Source organism: Sylvia atricapilla, chromosome Z (assembly GCF_009819655.1).
Source record: "Sylvia atricapilla isolate bSylAtr1 chromosome Z, bSylAtr1.pri, whole genome shotgun sequence".
Classification (NCBI taxonomy): domain Eukaryota; kingdom Metazoa; phylum Chordata; class Aves; order Passeriformes; family Sylviidae; genus Sylvia; species Sylvia atricapilla.
This window is the reverse complement of record NC_089174.1, coordinates 41,051,509-41,070,917: the sequence shown is the minus strand read 5'-3', so window position 1 is coordinate 41,070,917 and position 19,409 is coordinate 41,051,509. Positions and strand designations below refer to the sequence as shown.

Genomic DNA, 19,409 nt, shown 5'->3' with positions numbered 1-19,409 from the left:
GCACCTCAAGTCAAGTTCTGGACCATTCACTTTAAAAAGGACATTAAGGTGCTGGAAGAAAGGGCAACAAGGCTCGTGAAAGGACTAGAAAACATGTCTTATTGCTGAGATAGCTGGGTTTGTTTAGTCACAAGTAGAGGAGGCCCAAGGGAGACCTCATTGCTCTCTACAACTCCCTGAAAGAAGGTTGCAGTGAGGTGGGGGTTGGTCTCTGTCAGTCTCACTAGGAATGGTGGTAGAAAGTGACACACAGACTCCCAGGCTTGTCAGCAAGTGAGAGCAATCTTTACTCCTTGAAATCTTATTTTATAGACAGTTCTGATGGAATAAAGCTTCATTGGACAGCAAATCAACACATCACTATCATTACAGTTAGGAACAACACCCCTCAATCATTTCTTGCAAGTAAGCAACAGGGAGACAAACAACACCTTCAAAGGTTGTTTAACTTTCTCCAAGGATTGTTTAAATGCCTCCTTACATTTTCTCAGGCCACAGTAACTCAGGCCAGTATGAGAAATCTGTGAGACTTAATTTCACACAGATATTGTGCTGCTGCCTGATTTCTCACATTCAGCATCCACAGGTCTCTTCCACTGTGCCTGCAGTGAGAGGACCAGAGGAAACGGTCATCAGCTGAGACATGAGAATCAGGTTAGATATTAGACTTTTTTTTTCCACTGTTAGGGCATGTCAGGCATTGGAATTTCCCTGGGAGGCAGTGGAGTTACCATGTCTGAAGGTGAGTAAAAGGCATCTGGATTTGGTGCTGGATGATGTGGGTTAATGGTTTATGGGTTGCAATGGTAGTGCTGAGTTAATGGTTGGACTTGACAATCTTAGAGGTCTCTCCCAACCCTGGCGATTCTAGGGTTCTAAGTAAGGGTGTTCATCATCTAAACACACACAGAAGAAATGCCATCTGCAAGGCACTGAGCTGAAACTGGTTTTCAGTGACTGGCTCTTGAAGGGAAGATCAGTGTCAGGGCATGACTGATGGAGACACTTCTCACACTATGTCCTTCTGAAGGCAATTTAGACACAAAGCCCTTTTAGAAAACTATCCAAAATTGTAAAAACACAGTCTGGAGAAATAATAAAGCACAAACATGTTGACAATAAAAAAATATTTATTGCTACATTTTTCACTTTAACTCATGCCACTGAACCACGGATGATGTGCAAAACCAGGAAAAGTGGAGAGGAGAGATGGCAAACCTAAAACCCTCTGTAAAGAACCATGGCTTGACAGCAACATGGTGTCACCGGGTATAGCTTCCAGCCATACTTTTGCACCCAGCAAGGAACACCTGATACCGCATGTTCATTGCATTTCATATTTGAGTCATGTTTGCCACCTTCAGCATTTTCTCCTTATTTTTTACTTTCAAAAGACAATGTATGGTCTGTTGGAATGGAGCGGAGATAGCTCTCCGAGGGTCGCACTAGCACCATACCTATTTTGAATCAGTAAACCAGCCACAGGTGTGGAGCACTCATGATGACTCACCACCTCTCTGTCAGCAACTGAAGTGGCTGCCGAGGGAACGGGGGATGTAGCACGCGTTAATTTTACCGGCACGCACCGAGTGGGCTTGCTGCTGCCAATAGCTGGGGATCAGAAGACAAATCCCCTCCTCATTTACTCGTCCGACCACAAGAACTACAGCTTTCGTGACCTGCTTTCCGCTACTTCTTAAGGCCGTGGCGATGCCAGCACGTTTTGGCTAGGGAACTGGCAGCGCTGCGTTCCCAGCGGTGGGCGGCCAGCCCGGGCGGCGTGAGCGGCGCGGGGCGGGCAGGGAGCGCGGCGGCGCTGGCGGAGGTTGGACCGCGCGGAGGCGGCGCAGGGGGAGCGGGCGGCACACCGATAGCGCTGACGGGCAGCGGCAGCCGCTCTTTGTCCCCTCCCCTCCCCGGCGCGCCCAGCCCAGCCGGCAGCGCGGAGCGGAGCGGGCCGGCCTGGGCATTCCCTCCCCGCGCCGCCGAGGTCGCCATCTTCACCCCCGAGCTCGCCTCCGACGCTGCCGGCCGGGCTCCCGGGGAGCCGCCGGGAGCCTGCGCCGCGCCCGCCCGCTGCATGTGACCGGCGGGCGATAGCGGCCTCCTCCGCGGATCTCGGCTGCGTCCTCCTCCGCCCCCGGCGCGGCGGGGAGGGGGCGCGGGGCGCCCGGCAGCGGGAGACGGAGGTGCCGGGGTGCGGCGGGCACACAAAGGAGCGGGCGCCGCCGTGGGCAGCGGTGAGTGGCGGGGCAGCGCTGCGCGGATCGCCGCTCTCGCCGCCCTTCCCTGTACCTGCCGGTGGGCTGGGCTGCGGCCACTGCCTTTCCCGGGGGCCCGCTGGGAGCCATGGGGGGGTCGTGTGGGGGTGGGGTCTGATGCACCAGCGGTGTTTCCCGCACCGCCAGCCCCACCGCCGGGCAGCGGCGAGCGAGGGCCGAGCGAGGTGCCCGGGGGCGGCGGGGCCGGTGCTGGGCGGGGCGATGCGGGGGAGATTCCGGCCGCGCCGCCTCGGGAGCGGGCAGTGCCGCGGGCGCGGTGGGTGATGCTCAGCAGTAATCGCGCTTGACGCTCGGACAAAGAGGAGCGAGCAACTAATTTTGTGGTGGGCGATAAAAAAAAAAATATTGGAGAGAGGTTTGGATTTCCTGGGTTTTGGTTTTTTGGTATTTTTGGGGGGGGGTTGTGAGGCTTTTGGGCAGTGGGTTGGGGTGGGTTTTTTATTCTTTTCTGATGCCCTGCGTCCCCGCCCCCTGGTCCGAGCGTGCGGCGGGAGAGCAGGTGCCGCGGGAGCGGCGGGCAGCGGGGCCTGGGGTCGGGCCGTGCCCGGCACAGGGCGTGGTGCCGCGGCGGGGATGCCGCGACGCCTCCGTCCCTCCCACCCGTGTCCCCGAGCGCCGTGCGGACGGAGCCCCGCGGGAAGGGTGTAAGGTCCTCCCGGGAGGGGAAGAAGGGCGCTGGGGTGCAACAGCAGTGACTTTCGTGCTCGTATAGAGAGGTAAATTAGCGCTTAACAGCGGCTGTTTGAAATGTGGCGCTTGTCTGCTGGGATGAGCGTGTGGTTTTCGGGCAGCGACTCCGTGTGCGTGACCCTGTGCCCTTACCAGAACTGTAACTCTTCCATAGGAGAACGTTCCAGGAGAACGTAAGGCCCTGTGACATTTAACTGTGAAGCTGGATATGCATTAAACTGTAAGTTTTCCAGTTTTGTTTCTGAACTTGGATTGATGAACAAAGTGGTTATTTCATGTCTGCAAGACAAAAACTTGAAGAGTAATTTATGTGAGACCCCAGCCAGACTTTTCCTATGCCCATTTCATATATATATATATATCTATCCTAGACTGCAATAACTGGTAAAAAAACAGAGAAGTAAAGAAAATCTTGGAGAAAGTAATGTCTTAAGTGCTTGCTTTAGGTATGGTTATGGTGACTGGTCTTTCTTACTCCTCCAAGGCTTACAGTCGGCCTTTTAGACTTAAATCAGTGTATAGGAAATACCTGTAAGTGTAATTCTAGTGTGTTTCACTGTATTTGACTGAAATAACTGAGATTAGATGTTGCTTTTTCCTCACTCATAAGGCATGTTTAGTCAAGTATTTTACTTAGGTGATCTGATTAATAGCAGCTCACTGAAAGTATAGATGTATTTCTGAGCTGTTTTTTACGGTGTTATAATATAGATGCATTCTTGAAAGATGTAATTAAATATTAAATTTCTACAGTAATAATGGGGTTTTTTTGAAGGGTGAAGGGGACTCTTGTAGAAAAAAATTACAGAAATTGATCAAGCAAATGACTACAACCACTAATGAAGTAAGTAGCAGATCAAATAAGCAATGAGATAATTCACTGTATAAATTTAGTATATACATAAACTTCATTGCATCACTGCTCTTTTAAATTTGGGTTCTCCCGTTAGCTTGAGTGAGAAGCTGGAATCTGGATATAGCTGTCTGGGCATCTAAAGTGATTTAATGAGTATGAGTTCAAGACACTTCCTGGTGAAGTTTCCCTATCTATAGGCCATGGCGTTTGTGCACCAGAAGGAACAAAGAACTCTGAAACTGTTGTTATGTATGTACTGTGTTATATAGCCTTCCCAAAAATATTACAGTTAAATTGTCTTTTATTCAAAGGCTATTTTGAAAAAAAAAAATTGTCAATTTACTTGTGCTGTCGTATAACCATACAAAATAAATTTCTTTTGAAACCTGCTAGTAATTTTGATGCTATGAGTCTTTTGGAAGTTCTGTGGTGGGTTGGTGTGCTGTATGGTGGTCTGTCGGAATTCTTGAGGACATGGTGACTGATCACAATAGGGAAAAGACAGAAATGTTTCAAATATCCTATCGTTAAAAAAAAAAAAAAAAAAAAGTCCATGTAACACTCATTAACTTGAGCAAGCTTGCACAAACCTTTAAGATACTTGTGCCAGACCTTTTGACCCTGAGGTGGGACATGAAGGGGCTTCTTTTTTTGCCTCTTGAGTTTCTCCTCACTAGAATCACAGTGCACTATTAGAAAAATACTTTTTCCTTTCCACTACTGACAAGGAGAATGTATTTCATTCTGTGATATATCTTTGAGGTGGCAGTTTCTTGAAATTCAGGATCTTTTTTTCAAACGGATAGGAATAGCACTGAGATACTTCCTTTGCTTAATGTGATTTATAGACCTACCTTTTAGGCATAAAGCATAACATGAATATTGGAGAAAAATAACCCTGGTGTTGAAGTACTCCGTGGAGATACTGCCCCTGTTGATTTTTTTTTTTGTTGTCGTTACTTTCATTTTCAGTGAACTTAGCTTGATAAATTAAATGTAAACTTAGCATACCATACTGCTAAGGAAAATCTTGTGCCAGTCGGTTTTACATACTCTGGCATACTCCGTTTTAGCTCTAGACAAAACCCCACTGGGATCTGGTCAGTGTCAGTGTGTGCTTGGATAGGATTCAAATGTGACTAATTTTCACTTTTGAGTGATATTCTTTGCCTATTCACATTAGTTCTCAGCAACTCAGTTGCAGCTCTTGATGACGCTTGACAGCCTGAGTCCAGGTAGTGAATAGCAGTTTATCATATAATTCATTAGTACAGTACATGTTTTTCCTCAATATGATCTAGCAAGCATTATGAACTGTTGCCTTACGTAAACATATGTAAACACTTATCTTTGGTCACCGCCTTACCCCTGGGTGTGTGTTTCTCGTTCTGCACCTCTGTGTGCGTGTAGATAGAGAGATGGATGGAGGCTAGTGTGGCCCTTGTTGGTCGCGCTATATTCATTAAAATGAGTTTGTTATTACCATATCTGTTTATCAGTCATCTTGTGTCTCCTGGTTTTAATACTAGCTTTGTATTGTATAGTGAATAGAGTTTTAAAGGAACTTAGGGTGTTGTGGAAGTGTTAGTGTCCTGGTTTGGAATAAATTAGGGAAGAACCTCTAAAAGGAGTCCCCTAAACCAAAACCTCCACCTCCCCTCCTCCCCCAAGCCCTGGGTTCAGGAAGGAAAATACCTTGGAGGAAAAGTGGAAAAAACCGGTTTATTGACAATGAAAAGAACACTCCCCAACACCAAAAGTGGGAAAAGGAACCGTGGTACTGTTAGAAATGACTAGGGCAGGAGATGATGTTAACTCCTTAAATGCCTTTATTTAAGAAGGGGAAGCTCGAGGGATGGCCTATGCCACTGCTGCTCCACCGAGGACAAGGTCCAGGTCAGTCCTTCCACTGCCCTCGTTGCTGCAGAGCCACTGCAGAGCCGGGAGCTCGCCCTCACGGGTGTTCTCAGGAACTCAATTTGGCACGTCTGGTCTAGGGTCGTCACTGTTGCTCAATTCTCCTCTGGTCATGGCGAGAAGGCAGAATCAGTCCTCCGGCAGCTGAGGGTCCTCTCAGTATTGTAGTGTCTTTCTTTTATTTGGATTTTGTGTTGGTTTGCGGCTTTTGGACCATTTTGCCAGCAACTCCACTTCCTCTTGGAGCGGAGCTTCATGGGAGTCCTTGGGTTTTCCATAAGGGTGGCAACAGCAGTTTGATGGGCAGGCCGGGCACTGGCAGGGAACGGGAAGTGGAGCACGCAGGAAGTGGAGCAGGCAGAGGGCAGGTGGGAGGAGCAGCAGAGGGCAAGGGGGGTACAATACAAGGGGTAAGGAACTGGGGTTTGGGATACAAACTCTCCAGAGAAGGTAAGGGGCATGCAAGTTGCTATGGATACCACTGCACTTAACAGTAACAAGTAACAGTAACCAAACTTCCAACACTTGAACAACTAGGAGTCCCTTAATTCTATTCACTTCAGTACTGTCGGGAGGGGTACTCAGCTTCTCTTGCAGACCCAGGACTTCTCCAACTTCTTAGGTCAGGTCAGGTCCGGAGCCGGTTCAAACCTTGGGTGTGGGGGGAGAAAGGAAAAAAAAACAAAACCAAACAGAAGCAGCAGAAGCAGGGGCAAGCAGAGAGAGAGAGAGAGAAACAGCAGCAAAAAGCAGCAGGCCAAGCAAAGTAGCCAAGCTAGAAAACAAAGCAGAAAAGCCGGCAGCAGCAGAGAGAGCGAGCAGCAGCAAAGCAAAAACCAGCAGGCCCCGCCAGAGAGGGAGGGGCAGCTGCCAGACACAACAACGTATCCAGGATATGGGACATACGGGATAGGAGACAGGTCAACCCAGAACAGTCACTGTTTTCATATTTTAAAAGAGAGAGAATTGCTTTCTTATATATTCTGAAGTGATGTATAGAAATTGACTGCTGAAATATGAATGCCTGTCTCTCAAACCAATTTTATCAATGCTCAAAGTATACTTAGCAGGATTGACATGGAGGAGCTTTTTAATATTATACTTGCTGTATTACTTTTGCGTAAAAAAAGTGTATGTGATGTATATATGTGTATAGGATGACAGCACAAATAAATTATTTTGTTTTTTTGAATAAACTAGGTGTAGATGTGCTAGAAAAGCAGGCACACGTGTTCCTTTCCATAACCAGGCCTGGGAGGAAAATAAAGAGAGATATAAGGGGAGAGAGGGGGAGGAGGAATGCTGCTCTAAAGGACGCTGGTCTTGAGATGAGTGGATTGGATTAATTTTTCTTTAAAGAACATCAGGTGATGTGAAGTTGATTTTGAGTGTTCACAGTCACTTAAAGGTTTCATTTTATTTTGATGAAGCAAGGCTGTCTTGCATGATGTGTGTCTCATTTTATTGTATGACTAGCAACGATAAGAAATGATGACAAATTCAGGGAAGAAGCAACCTGAAGCAATTGAATGTGGGTAAGAGGGCAATTAAGCAGCTGCACTGAGCATGTTTAAGTGGGGGCTTCACATAAAGGACAGATTGAAGAGGAAGTTTAGCAGTGAGAAAGCTGCCTATTAGTAGCAAAGTGAATGTAGAAAATTATGCTGGTAAGTGTCCTACGAGAGGGTCATGGCTCAATGCCCATTACGTAGATGGGTAACTGCCTGAGGACTGCTTTGGTCTTTCTCATATTGAATGTTTTGTGTGTGCTTAGAAGTGGATGTGTGAGATGAAACTACTAGATCTATGGTAGTCATAAGAGAAGCAATAGTTTCTGTTGACTGCTTTACCTCAGCTCCATGGGGAAGAGGAGCTCTCTTACCCATGTAGAAGGCAAAGTTAAGCAAGTCTTACCTTCTTCAAGGCAGTGTTACATATTCTTTGTCAGTATCACATTAACAGAATGGCTTAGGAAGGAGGTGTAAGGAGGAAGATGTAAAGTTTCAATGTGGTTGTCGGCAGGTTTTGCAGGCTTCTTCCTGGAAACATAACTGAGCTATGTTAACTTCCTCTTCTAATTTATGTAGTTTTCTGTTCAGTCAGATTTCCAATACTTGTTGTGAGGTGTCAGAAGGAGAGCTGCTTGTATGACTTTTGGGGATGTCTTGGGCTAGGAGTTCAGCTTCATTATCCTTGGGGGTCCATTCCAACTCAGCATATTCTGTGATACCTTCTGTCTGCATGTGCAGTAGTGCATGAGTGGGGCATAGGAGAAAGTAATCTGCTGATCACTGCACTGCCTGAAGAGCTAGGAACTGCTATATAGTTGGCTTAGTGTTGTGGCCATATTCAACAAACAACTGAGATGGGTCTCTGAGTTGTTGGAGTCCAGGACATCCCCTTGGATGGCCTGGGACCTGAGGAAAGGAGTTTGAGCCCTGGACAGGGGGGTGTGGAGACGGTTGAGGGGGCTCAGAGACCTTGGCACAGAGCCCAGGAAGACACCGGGTTTGATTTTAATCCATGGGAAAAGCTTTCAACATTGCAGAAGTAATTACAAATTTCCAGGATGTGAAAATTGTAGTTTAGCACAGTAGATGATGTAGAATTTAATAGTTTTAGAATTTTTAGAATAGAAGTAAATGGGGACAAGATGGTGGAATTTGGGTGGTACCTTATGTACTTTGCCTTCTTCCTCGTCCTCCATTTTTGGGGGCGGTGATGGCACAAAGTAGTTAGAGTGGATTGGATTGAAGTGGAATGTCACTTCTGGTGTGGGCACTGGGCATTGGCACAAAATCATAAATAACTAGTACGTAATTATCTGTATAAATGTTAGGGGACATCCCATCTGGGGGGCAGTCGCCTTGTGTCCCAGCTGCTGTCCAGACCTCGGCTGGGAGCAGAGAAAATTTTGAGATACCAGATAATAAACAACACGAGAAACCTGGAAACAAACCTTGAGGACTCTGCTTTTTTACACGGACGCGACTCGGGGCTTTTTAGAGGGCCAAGGACTTTAAACCACCTAAAGCTCGGGTGAGGAAACCCCCCTGACATGAGTTGTGTTCAATGGCTTACTTATCTGGCTTATGTTCAAAGTAGGGATCATATTATAGTCTCACATATAGTAATTGTGAAGGTCTACTGAGTTGCAGCTACCTGAGCCCTTGATCTGATACCATAGTTATTAGAAAACAGTTACCTCAGTTCTTCACTGGGCAGTTTGAATCCTTTCCCCACCATACATAAGTAGTAACAGAAGCATGCTGGCCTATGGTGAGGTTTGTTTACACCAGTGCCTCTGTGTTGGAGAAGAGGTGCTGGAGGAGAAATTGCAGTTTGTCTTTATAGAAGAGGAGAAACTTTGATCTAAACAGTTAGGGGCATGTAATGCTGGGAGAGCACTGCACATGGACCTCTCTGATCTAGTAATTTTTCACAGCTAAACTCAGTGCTTTGAGTTGCACTTAAAGGCAAGCAGGGATAAAATACCGTAAGTATCTCTAGCCATTTAGGCTAAAAGAGAGAGCGATTTGTTTTATCAAAATATAAGTAGTACAAGGGCGAAACTGTGCATGAACCAAGTATCTGATTACAGACTGCATCATGGTTCGCTCGGTATTTTACTATCTTGTACTTTTTTACTAATCGCTGTACAGCTCAACCTGTTTTTTTCTCACTGTACGTGCCTTGAACTTTATCAGTTATTACAAAGAATTTGAAAATGTTTCCTTAGGACAACTTTGTTTTCACAGAATAGAAAGTGTGTTGCCACCAAAGCCTCCCCAGTTAAAATCCCAACTGTCCTCATAGAAAAGAATAAATGCCTGCCTTTATATTGAGGTTTGTGAACTCTGTCTTAAATTTAGTACCTTTTCTGTCTTAAAGTTCTGGCTTATCTTGGTATGGGCTTGATATACTTTTCTTATGCTTCATTTTTGGAATGGGACTTTTAATCATCATTTTCATATTCACTTACTGACTTTAGAGACCAACTGTTTAAATCTCATGCAGAAATACGACTTTTCTAATTTGCAGCTGGCTTCCTTGTCACAACAGTCACACTGCTTAGTACTGAAATATTATATGCAGAAAGTGTCTTGTTACATTTATTGGTTGCTTTTATCTTACAGCTCATATTCAATAAATCCTGCACTTTCTGATAACATCTCTTTTAATTGGCCCCATGTGATGCAACTATTAGCATCAAACACCAGTTGCTAGAGGAATTCCACCTACTCCTTTAAAGCTTCCTGAGAACAATTTTTCACTTGAGCTCAACTACCTATTTCTTCTCTTAACCCTTCAAGTGAATGCTATCTTGCCCTGGTATATTTGCATTGAAGTTCTTTTCTAGTAAGCTGAGTTTTATAAGGTTTTTTCTGCCTTGGTATAGTTAAAAAACCCTAAAACTGATGTAAGAATGTAGCTTCAAATTAAGTAGTCACGTTCACTTGAACTGTATAAACAGATTTTAAGATACAGTAGAAGGTGTTTGCTCCAGCCAAAATTATGTGTAAGTATTTCAGAGACAGGAGTTTACCCATTTTATTTGATATAGACATATTCAACAAATCAGTGTACAGTGGACTGGAAGAAAGGCTTAAAATGCCTATTTTAAGTAACATCTAATTTTTAAGGGGAGGAAGAAGGGAGCAGGGAGTAGTCTTCACCAATTGTGTTCTATTTGGTATTTCATGCACTCGGTCATCTGAATTTTTTTGTTTTGTCCTCAAGCGTATAGGAGGAATAATTTGCAGACCTAATAGAGAACTAAGCATTGATACATTCTGTTATTTTTCTTCTTGTTGGTTGGTTGGTTTTGTCCTATCAAAAATTTCATCTTGCACGAATGTTTAGGTGATGTGCTCACAGTAGGAGTATGTCACTGGTACAGCCAGGGTTTCCTAGGTAATCACGTCTTTATTTCAGGTTGAAGTAGGGACATTTTTTAAAGGACAAATCTAGGTGTGTTCAGCTCTGCTATTTCTTATAATTGTACTTTGTTTTTTCTTCTAAGCTGTCTTGTAAATGGGCAAAGCCTTGTGATACTTTTCAAAAATCTTAGTTCAACTTGAGACTACATTGAGATGAATTTGAAGGGGCAGTATGTAAGTACAGCCAGTTTCGCTCTGTTGTAAAACATGTGGACCATCCTCTAGGACCTACTGCATCCAAGCTTCCTGTAAGCTTTTTCTTTAGAACCTGTAAATCCCTGCACTTTACTTTCCATGAGTGATTGTTAAGTGGCATTTTCACTTAGCACATGACTTTCCTAGGAAGTCAGCAGGAGTGGTGACCTCCTTTCAGCTCTAAGCATTACAGTTCAGACCCTGTCTGTGGTTAAATTAGTGGTGAAGCTTTCATTGAGATCCTAAATTCATTACAATTTAAAGTTTGCAAAGCAAGTTAGCTGTATCTCTGCAAGAATGCATTTGTGAGGGTGATACTGGCCATTAATCAGCAGTTACCAGTTAAGATGCAGTCTTATTCCTTGTATATCTTCAGTAGAATTACGGAGAGCTGTATTCAGAGGTGATTACAAACCAAAGTGTGAGCATCTTCAGTTTATTTACAGAAAAATACAGATACTGGAGATTGTGGTGGATTTAGTTTTTAACATATTTATTAAATAATAAATTTAATAACTGTGTTGGGCCACAGTTGTCACCTTTGCTTCCAGTCCTTTGTCTTCTGTTTTGTCAGGATATGTATGTATTCACAGTTAGATGATCCTTATTTCTTATGATTTTTTTATTATTATTTAGTTCAGTTGAAAATTGTAATTGATAAAAGGAAACTGCATCAAGAGTGATCCCACTTGGGAGAAACTCACAGCAGGTGCAGACCTCTGACAGTCCACACAAGTGGGTGTTTTACTGAAATAGTATGTAAATTGAGAATTCCATTAAAGAAAATACGTTGTTCTGAACGTGACACTTCCACAGATCAGATAGATACTCCAATATTGACAGAGGTAATGGGTGATTCTAGATTATGCTTTTTATACTGTGTGTATGCTATCTCTTTTTTCAAATTCTTAAACTTTGTTCTTTTTCTTTCAAGGACAGAAAGTGTGATCTGAAAGCTTTGTTTCATTGTTTCTACTGGTTGAGATTATATTCAGATATATTTATCAGTGTTCTTCTGTGCAGACATTTTTATCGTACTATTTGTGACTTAATCTCTTTTAAAATGTAACTTGTGTTTGCATCTATTCAAAGATGCTGAGGGCATTTCAAATGCTGTTCTCTTCTGAAGTCCCAAGCAGCAAATTTTGCAAATCAGCATGGTAGTGTGCATGTGGGAGGAAGGCTAGTTGGAATCTGCATTAACAGAACCTGTTAATATTACATTTGCTCTGTGGCACTAGCACTGCTTGTTCTTTGACATGCATTCTTCGACTGCATATGCTTTGCTTAATTAAAAACAAAGTAATATGATAGAATTAAAAGCCCCTATTTCCATTTTTTCATCTTTTTTGTGTGTGTGTTTCTGAAACAAACCTACTGAAAAAATCAGAGGTGGGTAATTGTGGAATCTTCTTTCTGTTCAGAAAATGGCATATGATAATCTTGTAAGCTAGCAAAAAATCTCTACAATTTCTTTGTTCCCTCTCTGAGAACTTATGGATAGACTTAAAAGTCATTGTGTTACAGACAGAGATATCTACCAAAAACACTTACTGATGATAATGCATGTCCTGGTGATTTCTGCCAAAATGTTGTGACTGTTTAAGGTGCTTGATTTTAAGTAGGCATATTTGGATTCTTTTGTACTTGCAATTGTTTTCTCAGACACAGGATTAGTTCTGAAGTATCATCAATGCTAGTTTAGTGGGTTTTTTTTAATGAAGAACTATATTCTATTCTGAAACTGGTTCTTAATTGCCCTTAGTCAGTGCTGACGACGAATAAACTTATAAATGCCTATGAGTTTGTAAGAAGAGTGGACAAGAGAAAAGTTAAAGCTGACTTTTCTTGTCTCTTTATTACTGTGGTCTAAATAAACTTGGGAAAATTGGAAACTTGCATGAAGAATGATTTATTTTCCTCATTTCTGTATTGATTATCTAAAATCTCAAAGTAGGAGAACAGTGAAGACTGTGAAGGATGTAGAGGGGAAGCCATATGTGGAGTGGCTGAGGTCACTCAGTTTGCTGCACCTGGAGGAGAGTGAGGAGAGACTGAGATCTCACTGCAGTGTACAACTTCCTTGTGAGGGGAAGAGGAGCAGCAGGCATTATCTCTGTGATGACCAGTGACAGGACCTGAGGGAATGGTATGAAGCTGCTGTGCTAGGAGAGGTTTAAGTTGGATATTAGGAAAAGTTTTTTTTACCCAGACTGTGATTGGTTCCTGGAAAAGGCTCCCATAGGAAATGGGCACAGCACCAAGCCTGACAGAGTCCAAAAGTGTTTGGACAATGCTTTTGGGCACATGGAGTGACTCTTGGGGCTGCCCTGTGCAGGGCCAGGAGTGGGATGATAATCCTTGTCATTCCCTTTCAGTTCAGCATATTTTATGCTTCTATGAAATTTTAGTTACTTGCAATAACTTACTAGCTTAAAAATAGACCCACTGCTATTGAGAATTATAGGCATTGATACGGGTTCAAAATGCAGACCAAGTCATTATGACTTTTGTTAGATGGCCTGAGAGGGTGGGCTTCTTAACTCTTCCACTTCCACATAAATAAACCTTATAGCATAAGAACCAAGAAGGGTGGGGTGTTGAGATGCTCTTGCTACATCAGAGTTCGGATGAGTCAGGATGTTCCCCAGAACTGCCTTTGCCATCAGTAGAGCAGACGTGAACATTCAGACTGTCCTGAAATTGGGAGGTCATCTGGAGATCTGATCTGTCTGTGCATGCATTCACATTACTTGGTGCATTTTGTTTTTACAATGCTGTCCACTTGTTGTATGCAATCTGTCATAGTAATAACACTTCCTATTGTGATATTTTTCTTTCAAAATGCCAAGCCGCCTTTTGAGAGTGCGAGTGTGGGAAGTGATGACTTTGACAGTATTTGCCTTAGGAAAACAAGCTGTTTTTTTCAAGGCTGTTTTTGCGAGGGCTGAACATCACTGTGTACGCAGTGTAGTCATTTGTATATCTAGTAACTTGTTAGGTCCTTTTTTTGCTTTTTTGAGGAGGAAGATACTTACCGTCACTAGACTATCTCTAGTTTTTTAAAAACCAAAACTTGAGGATCAGTAGGGCTTCAGACAGTGAACTGTTGTAGTTTTGGGTGGAATTTTTTCATTCCATCATTCTCTTGACCTGTTTACTTATGTTACGTACAGGATCTGTAGTAGCACACAGGTTGATTGTCACCTGGGTGATTCAAAGCAGACAACTAAGGGATTCTTCATATTAGATTTCAAAGAAAAAAAAGAAGTAAATTCACTTTATCTGGTGAATCAGTGAAGTTACTCATGTCAGTATTTTAAAGTTTGTATTGGCAGGTATGAAAAGAGAGTACCTGCTCTGAAAAGCATGCTAATAAATGCAGCTTCCTCCCATTCTTTAGAAAAAAAGAAAAACCTTTATGGTATTAAAATCATCTGAGAAAGAAGTACTAGTACACAGATACTTTTTCTTTCACTTTAGAAAGGTGTAGCCTCTCAGACTTTTTAATACATACTGAGTTTCTCCACACTCAAAATTCAGTGTGTCTAATTAAAGTAAATTACAAGGTTTCGCTCTTTGTGTAGCTGAATTTCCGCACTTTCTGCTTCTGATTCCAAAGTATCTTTCAGTCTTCTCCCTGGAGTGTTCATACAGTGTTGTGTATGAACATCTTCTAAAGGAGACGTGTGTCTCTGATGAGCCAAGGAATTTCAGTAGAAAGAGAAGAAATAGGAAAGCCTGATACCAGTGCAGATAAACATGACCTGGACACCAGTGTTCTGGGTGCCTGACTCTTGATAGTTTCTGGAAGAATTACTTCCCTTTTTTTTGTGAGTTGGGGGCATATCTGGAGGCCAGTCAAGATACATACAAGCATTGTGAAGTACTGAGATGTCTTAATGTTGCTATCTTCTAAGGATCTCTTGAGAATAGTAGTGAGGAAGTGAGAACTTCCTCATTTGAAGTGAGGAAAAGGCATTGAGAGGTAAGTTGAAATAGGCTACTGTCCCAAGTCCTCTTGTAGGCTAGGTTGGTGAATAGAAGTATTTTTCTACTAAAGAAACACAGTGTCTTTCTCCTAAAGACATATCTGAAGTTTAAACTCCATCTTTAGTTTTTCATCTTAGGAACTCAATTTTGAAATTTATATCCCTCTGATTGGAGTGGGAGAAACTAAAATGAACCTTCATGATTTTTTCCACTTATCTTTAATGGTATATAACTTATGGCTCTTTGGTCCCAAATATGTACAACTCTAAACTGACATTTCACTGACTCCATTTATAGTTCTGTGTAATTAATTGCTGTGTCAGTTACAAGCTTTGTAGTGAAATAATAAAATATGCTATATGGGGTGACTGTAATTTTCTGTATGTATGTGACTTTGCCTTTGGCTAGAATAGAAGGAGGATTGTAAATCTGTGTATATATGGTATATATCTATGGAGATAAAAATGACCTAGGTGCAAGATTAATCGTTGGTATTTTTTCAGTTTCTGTTTTTAAGAGCTTTCAAAAGGATAATGAAGTTCTAATGAAGACAGTGAAAACCCAATGCAAACTTTAGATTTTTATATTCTAGTGGATAAAACAGTGAAACTGCTGAAGTTCACTGGTTTTATTTCCTCCAGCAGACAGAACTGAATGTTTGCAGGTTATTTGACTGTTCAAATGTTGTAAATTCATGGGCTCTTTAGCTTAGAAAATATTTTTCTTTATAGCACAAATACATTTTTAAAGTTTGCAGTCTACGTGTGTAATGTTTTCAAGTTTTGTATCAAATTTCAACCTGTTTTGAGTAATTAGAAAACAACTTGAAAAATATTATGGAGCTACATTAATGATTTTACTCTCTGAATTTGATACTTAGGAATAGCAATATTAATTTTCTCAATTATTTTGGTGCTTTTATAGCTGTTCCACTAAAATGTATTTATTTGGCATTGAAGTTCTCTTAAGATAATGTGTCTCTCTTCAGTAGAAGCACTGTACTAATATATATGTTTCACTTTTCCAAGGGAACCCATATCTCATTTACCCTATTGATTTGTTTTTTGTCATATTTGTTTTCACACACACAGGTTTTATAGTGAACTCCTCATAGAAGGTTAATGTGGCTTGCAAGCTAGGATGGGCTAAGTAAAATAAGAAATCATCTGGGCAGATAATATCAGGATGACAGTGAAATCACCTCTTAATGTGGCAACATTAGTGATTTCTTGTAACTGGTTAAATCAGTAATGTAATTATTATTTAGAAACATAGGTTTGAAAACAAGGCTTCAGACAAGCATACAGCTTCAAATTCTCACACAAATTATACCACTTACAAAAATGCTTGTTATAACTGGCTTTTTTAATGAATGTGATGTGGACAAGTCTGCAGTAAGGTGTCCAGAGTTAATAGAAAGTTGGGACAGCTTGATTAGTAGTGGGCCTTGGCAGTACCTGCAAACAACTACTTTTTCCACTCTGCTGTCATTTAATAGCCTGTCAAGCCAAAAGTCTACCATTTATAGAAATTATTTTTGTTAAATTGCCCATTAGGATGTAGGTTTAGTCTGCAGGCTTCATACATCTGGATTTCTAAATAACTGTGACAAGATTACTTAAAACCACTGGTCCAGATCATCTCATTTCTGACTGTCTTTTTAAGATGTTATTATACAAGGATGGCTTTCATTGTTCTGTCCTGCTGGTCTTTCAGCATGGCCCTAGATTTGTAGTGCTGAGGTTTAGGAAAATTGTGAAGTCTGTTTGTCTTTAAGGAGAGGGGTGGAGGAGGACATTTGGCTTAGAGGTTATAAATATAGATATTCTTATGTCTACTGTTAAGTAATTTGTATAAATGATATTATGTATTTAAATAGTTTATACAGAATTGGTCTCCACATGCTTAGGGTGTTAGTGTGCCATTCATGCGTTCTCTTTGCTGATTTCTTATAATGCAGTTTTCTCTCAGTGAAATTTATTAATATATTTTTCAGTTGCATTGCATTTGAGTGAAGAGGTCTGTATTTAACTGTAGTTAAATCAGTTGTTTTTCCTGTCTGTGTATCAGATATTTCCACAAAGTGTTTAACTAGAAGCTAGTAAACTTTCAATGACAGTTCTGTTAGAAAGTTGACATCTACTCTAAAAAGACATGCTTGCCTTTCTGGCTTTAAGGATTTTATTTGCTTTCATATTGGATTTTCGTAGCTCTTTACATGTAATGCTATGCAGACAAGTTTATCCCTTTTCCTTCACAACATTTTTCTTTCCATTTACTGTTTTTTTGCATTTATAGTCCGTTTTACCTGTTCTCATCTCATCTGCCATAGCTCTTTGTTTCTAGTCCATAGTTTTTCTGACAATCTTTTTTGAAAACTACATGAGTAAATATTTATTTTACTTTTTTTTATTTATTATACCTTTATTTTACTTTTTAAATCTGTCCCAAGTCAGTCTGAGAACAAAGAGATTTGGTTCCCTAGTTTGTGAGCAAGGAAGGGCTCAGATATGATAAAAGAGCCCCCAGAAAAAGTCAGCAAACAAATGCCTTACCCTATAACGTGAAGATTAAAACATTGGGGATCTCAAGTGTAGTAGGGAGGTGGAGCTTTGTGTTGTGGGGATTGTTTTGCTCTGTTTTGGTTATTTTATAAAATCTGCAAAACGTTGCCCTGCCTAACATAGGAAATGTATAAAATTTCATTTACTGCCACATTTACCTTATTTTTGTATGCACATTTGCAGTGTGAACTAGATTGTTTGGTATTTTTTGCTTTCTTCAAGTCTTCTGTTTTGAAACCCATTTCTGATATATCAGTGCTGTCATGACTGTCATTACGGGTGGATGCTGTGTGAATACCTGGGTGTTCTGGTTTGTTTGGGTTGGGTTTTTTGAATAGAGGTTTAATAGCACTAAATATTCTGCTGCTACTTCAAGTAGCAGTGATTCTTCTTGTCACTCAGAGCCAGCTCTTATGAATGTGTTTCTTTTATTGCCTGCAGTACCTGTAATCCATCCTTGCTTTCACTGAGAGCTGCTGCACTCTGTAACAGATGTTGTGGGCATGATTCAATAACAAACTTGTTTGCTAAACCTCAGGCACTTCATGGTATTTAACTGCCAAGTTACACATTTTTATTGGGAACTAGTACAAAACAGTTATTCCCAGAACTACCTGGTATTACCAGTAATTTTAAATCTGATCACTAAGCATGGTTACTTAGCTAATACTGCAAAAATAATGTTGGAATATACATATAATTCCCATACACCACTGCTAATATAAAAGTCTGACCCTAGCAAAGGAAGTGGCCAGAACTGAATAGTTATGGCTTTTGTGTCCACGCTCCTTATTTAGTTTGTTTAACTAGTGTCAAATGCATATATATATATATATATAATATATTTTAACAGTGTGTAAATGTACTGAGATATAAGAATTAAGATGACCTGTGAGTGCACAAGTCAGTGAAAGTTCCTTTCAGCCCTGCTGTAAACAGGTAGTCCCTAATCCTTGAAATAGTTCGCAAATGGGAGTAGCTCAGTCATTCTGACACCTGTGGTGCTTTGCAAAGGGGAAGCCTTGGAGGAACACCTGGATTCTCCCTCTTGATAGCTGTTTTTTTCCTGAGACCGTGAAGTTCCATTGCTCTTCACTGTGAGTAGTTTGGATTAGGTAGTGTAAAACATAGTAAATTAATGCTGTTTTTTTCTGTTTTTCCTTACTCTCTAGTTTTGGGGATATCTTCACTGAATAACTTGCTGCTTAAAGTAACAGAAGTTGGGAAATTCAGGTAAGCAATACATTCAGATTATTTTTCACTTTAAATGTTGATGCAAATATGTATGACAGATCTATAAGTATTCATTGTGGTACCAAAACCATTAAAACATGATATAGATTTTAACCTTACTAAGACTGAATGTGGTTTCAGGGCACCTCTTGTAAACTCTAAGCAGCTCCTGATAAGCCCCTGGTAAGAAGTCCAACAGACTTATGATATTCAAGTGTTTTTTGTGCTCATAATAAAAATACATTAATGTTCATATCTAATATAATAGGAGGTCCAGGTACTTTTTAATGCTCAGTAATTTTAACAAACTATTTTTGACAGTGTCTGTTTTTGACAGCATTGTCTTGCTGCCCCAAGCAGCAAGACTCTGGTATTCGTGGTATTTGCAGCCACATACACTTCAATTTCTTTTCCAAATTTTCTTACCAATGAAAATTTTTGATCGATTTGCTAATTACATCTATTTCGTATTTCACTTCCTTTGTTTCAACTAAGGCCCCTAAATGGATCTCCAATACCTAATTATTATATAAGATGACAAAATTCTTTCGGTGTTCTTTGTGTAATAACTTCCATGGCTTTAGTAATTTAATTTGCAATTGCATATAATACAGTGTGGTTTATCCTGGTTTGCTCTGATTTTAAGGATCCATCCAGGCTTAATTCACTACTTTCTAGCTTTTGCTTCAAGTACATGTGCTTTGGTGTGGTGTTAAATAATGTGTAGGATTGGCCAATG

The 19,409-nt window shown here is 41.2% G+C and overlaps 1 protein-coding gene across 6 annotated transcripts in view; it reads left to right on the top strand.

Annotated features, from left to right (window-relative positions):
* The first annotated feature begins 1,904 nt into the window (after positions 1-1,904).
* Positions 1,905-19,409, top strand: part of CDC42SE2 (CDC42 small effector 2) — an 80,774-nt gene continuing 63,269 nt past the window's right edge. For 2 of the 6 annotated variants that reach the window (XM_066339305.1, XM_066339306.1), the window contains exons 1-2: positions 1,905-2,240; positions 3,127-3,192. The gene's annotated coding sequence lies outside the window, so the exon portion shown is untranslated. Of the gene's footprint in view, positions 2,241-2,516; positions 2,606-3,126; positions 3,193-3,797; positions 3,817-18,609; positions 18,671-19,409 lie in introns of those variants that run through there. The other 4 variants (XM_066339302.1, XM_066339303.1, XM_066339307.1 and 1 more) reach the window with 4 other exon arrangements.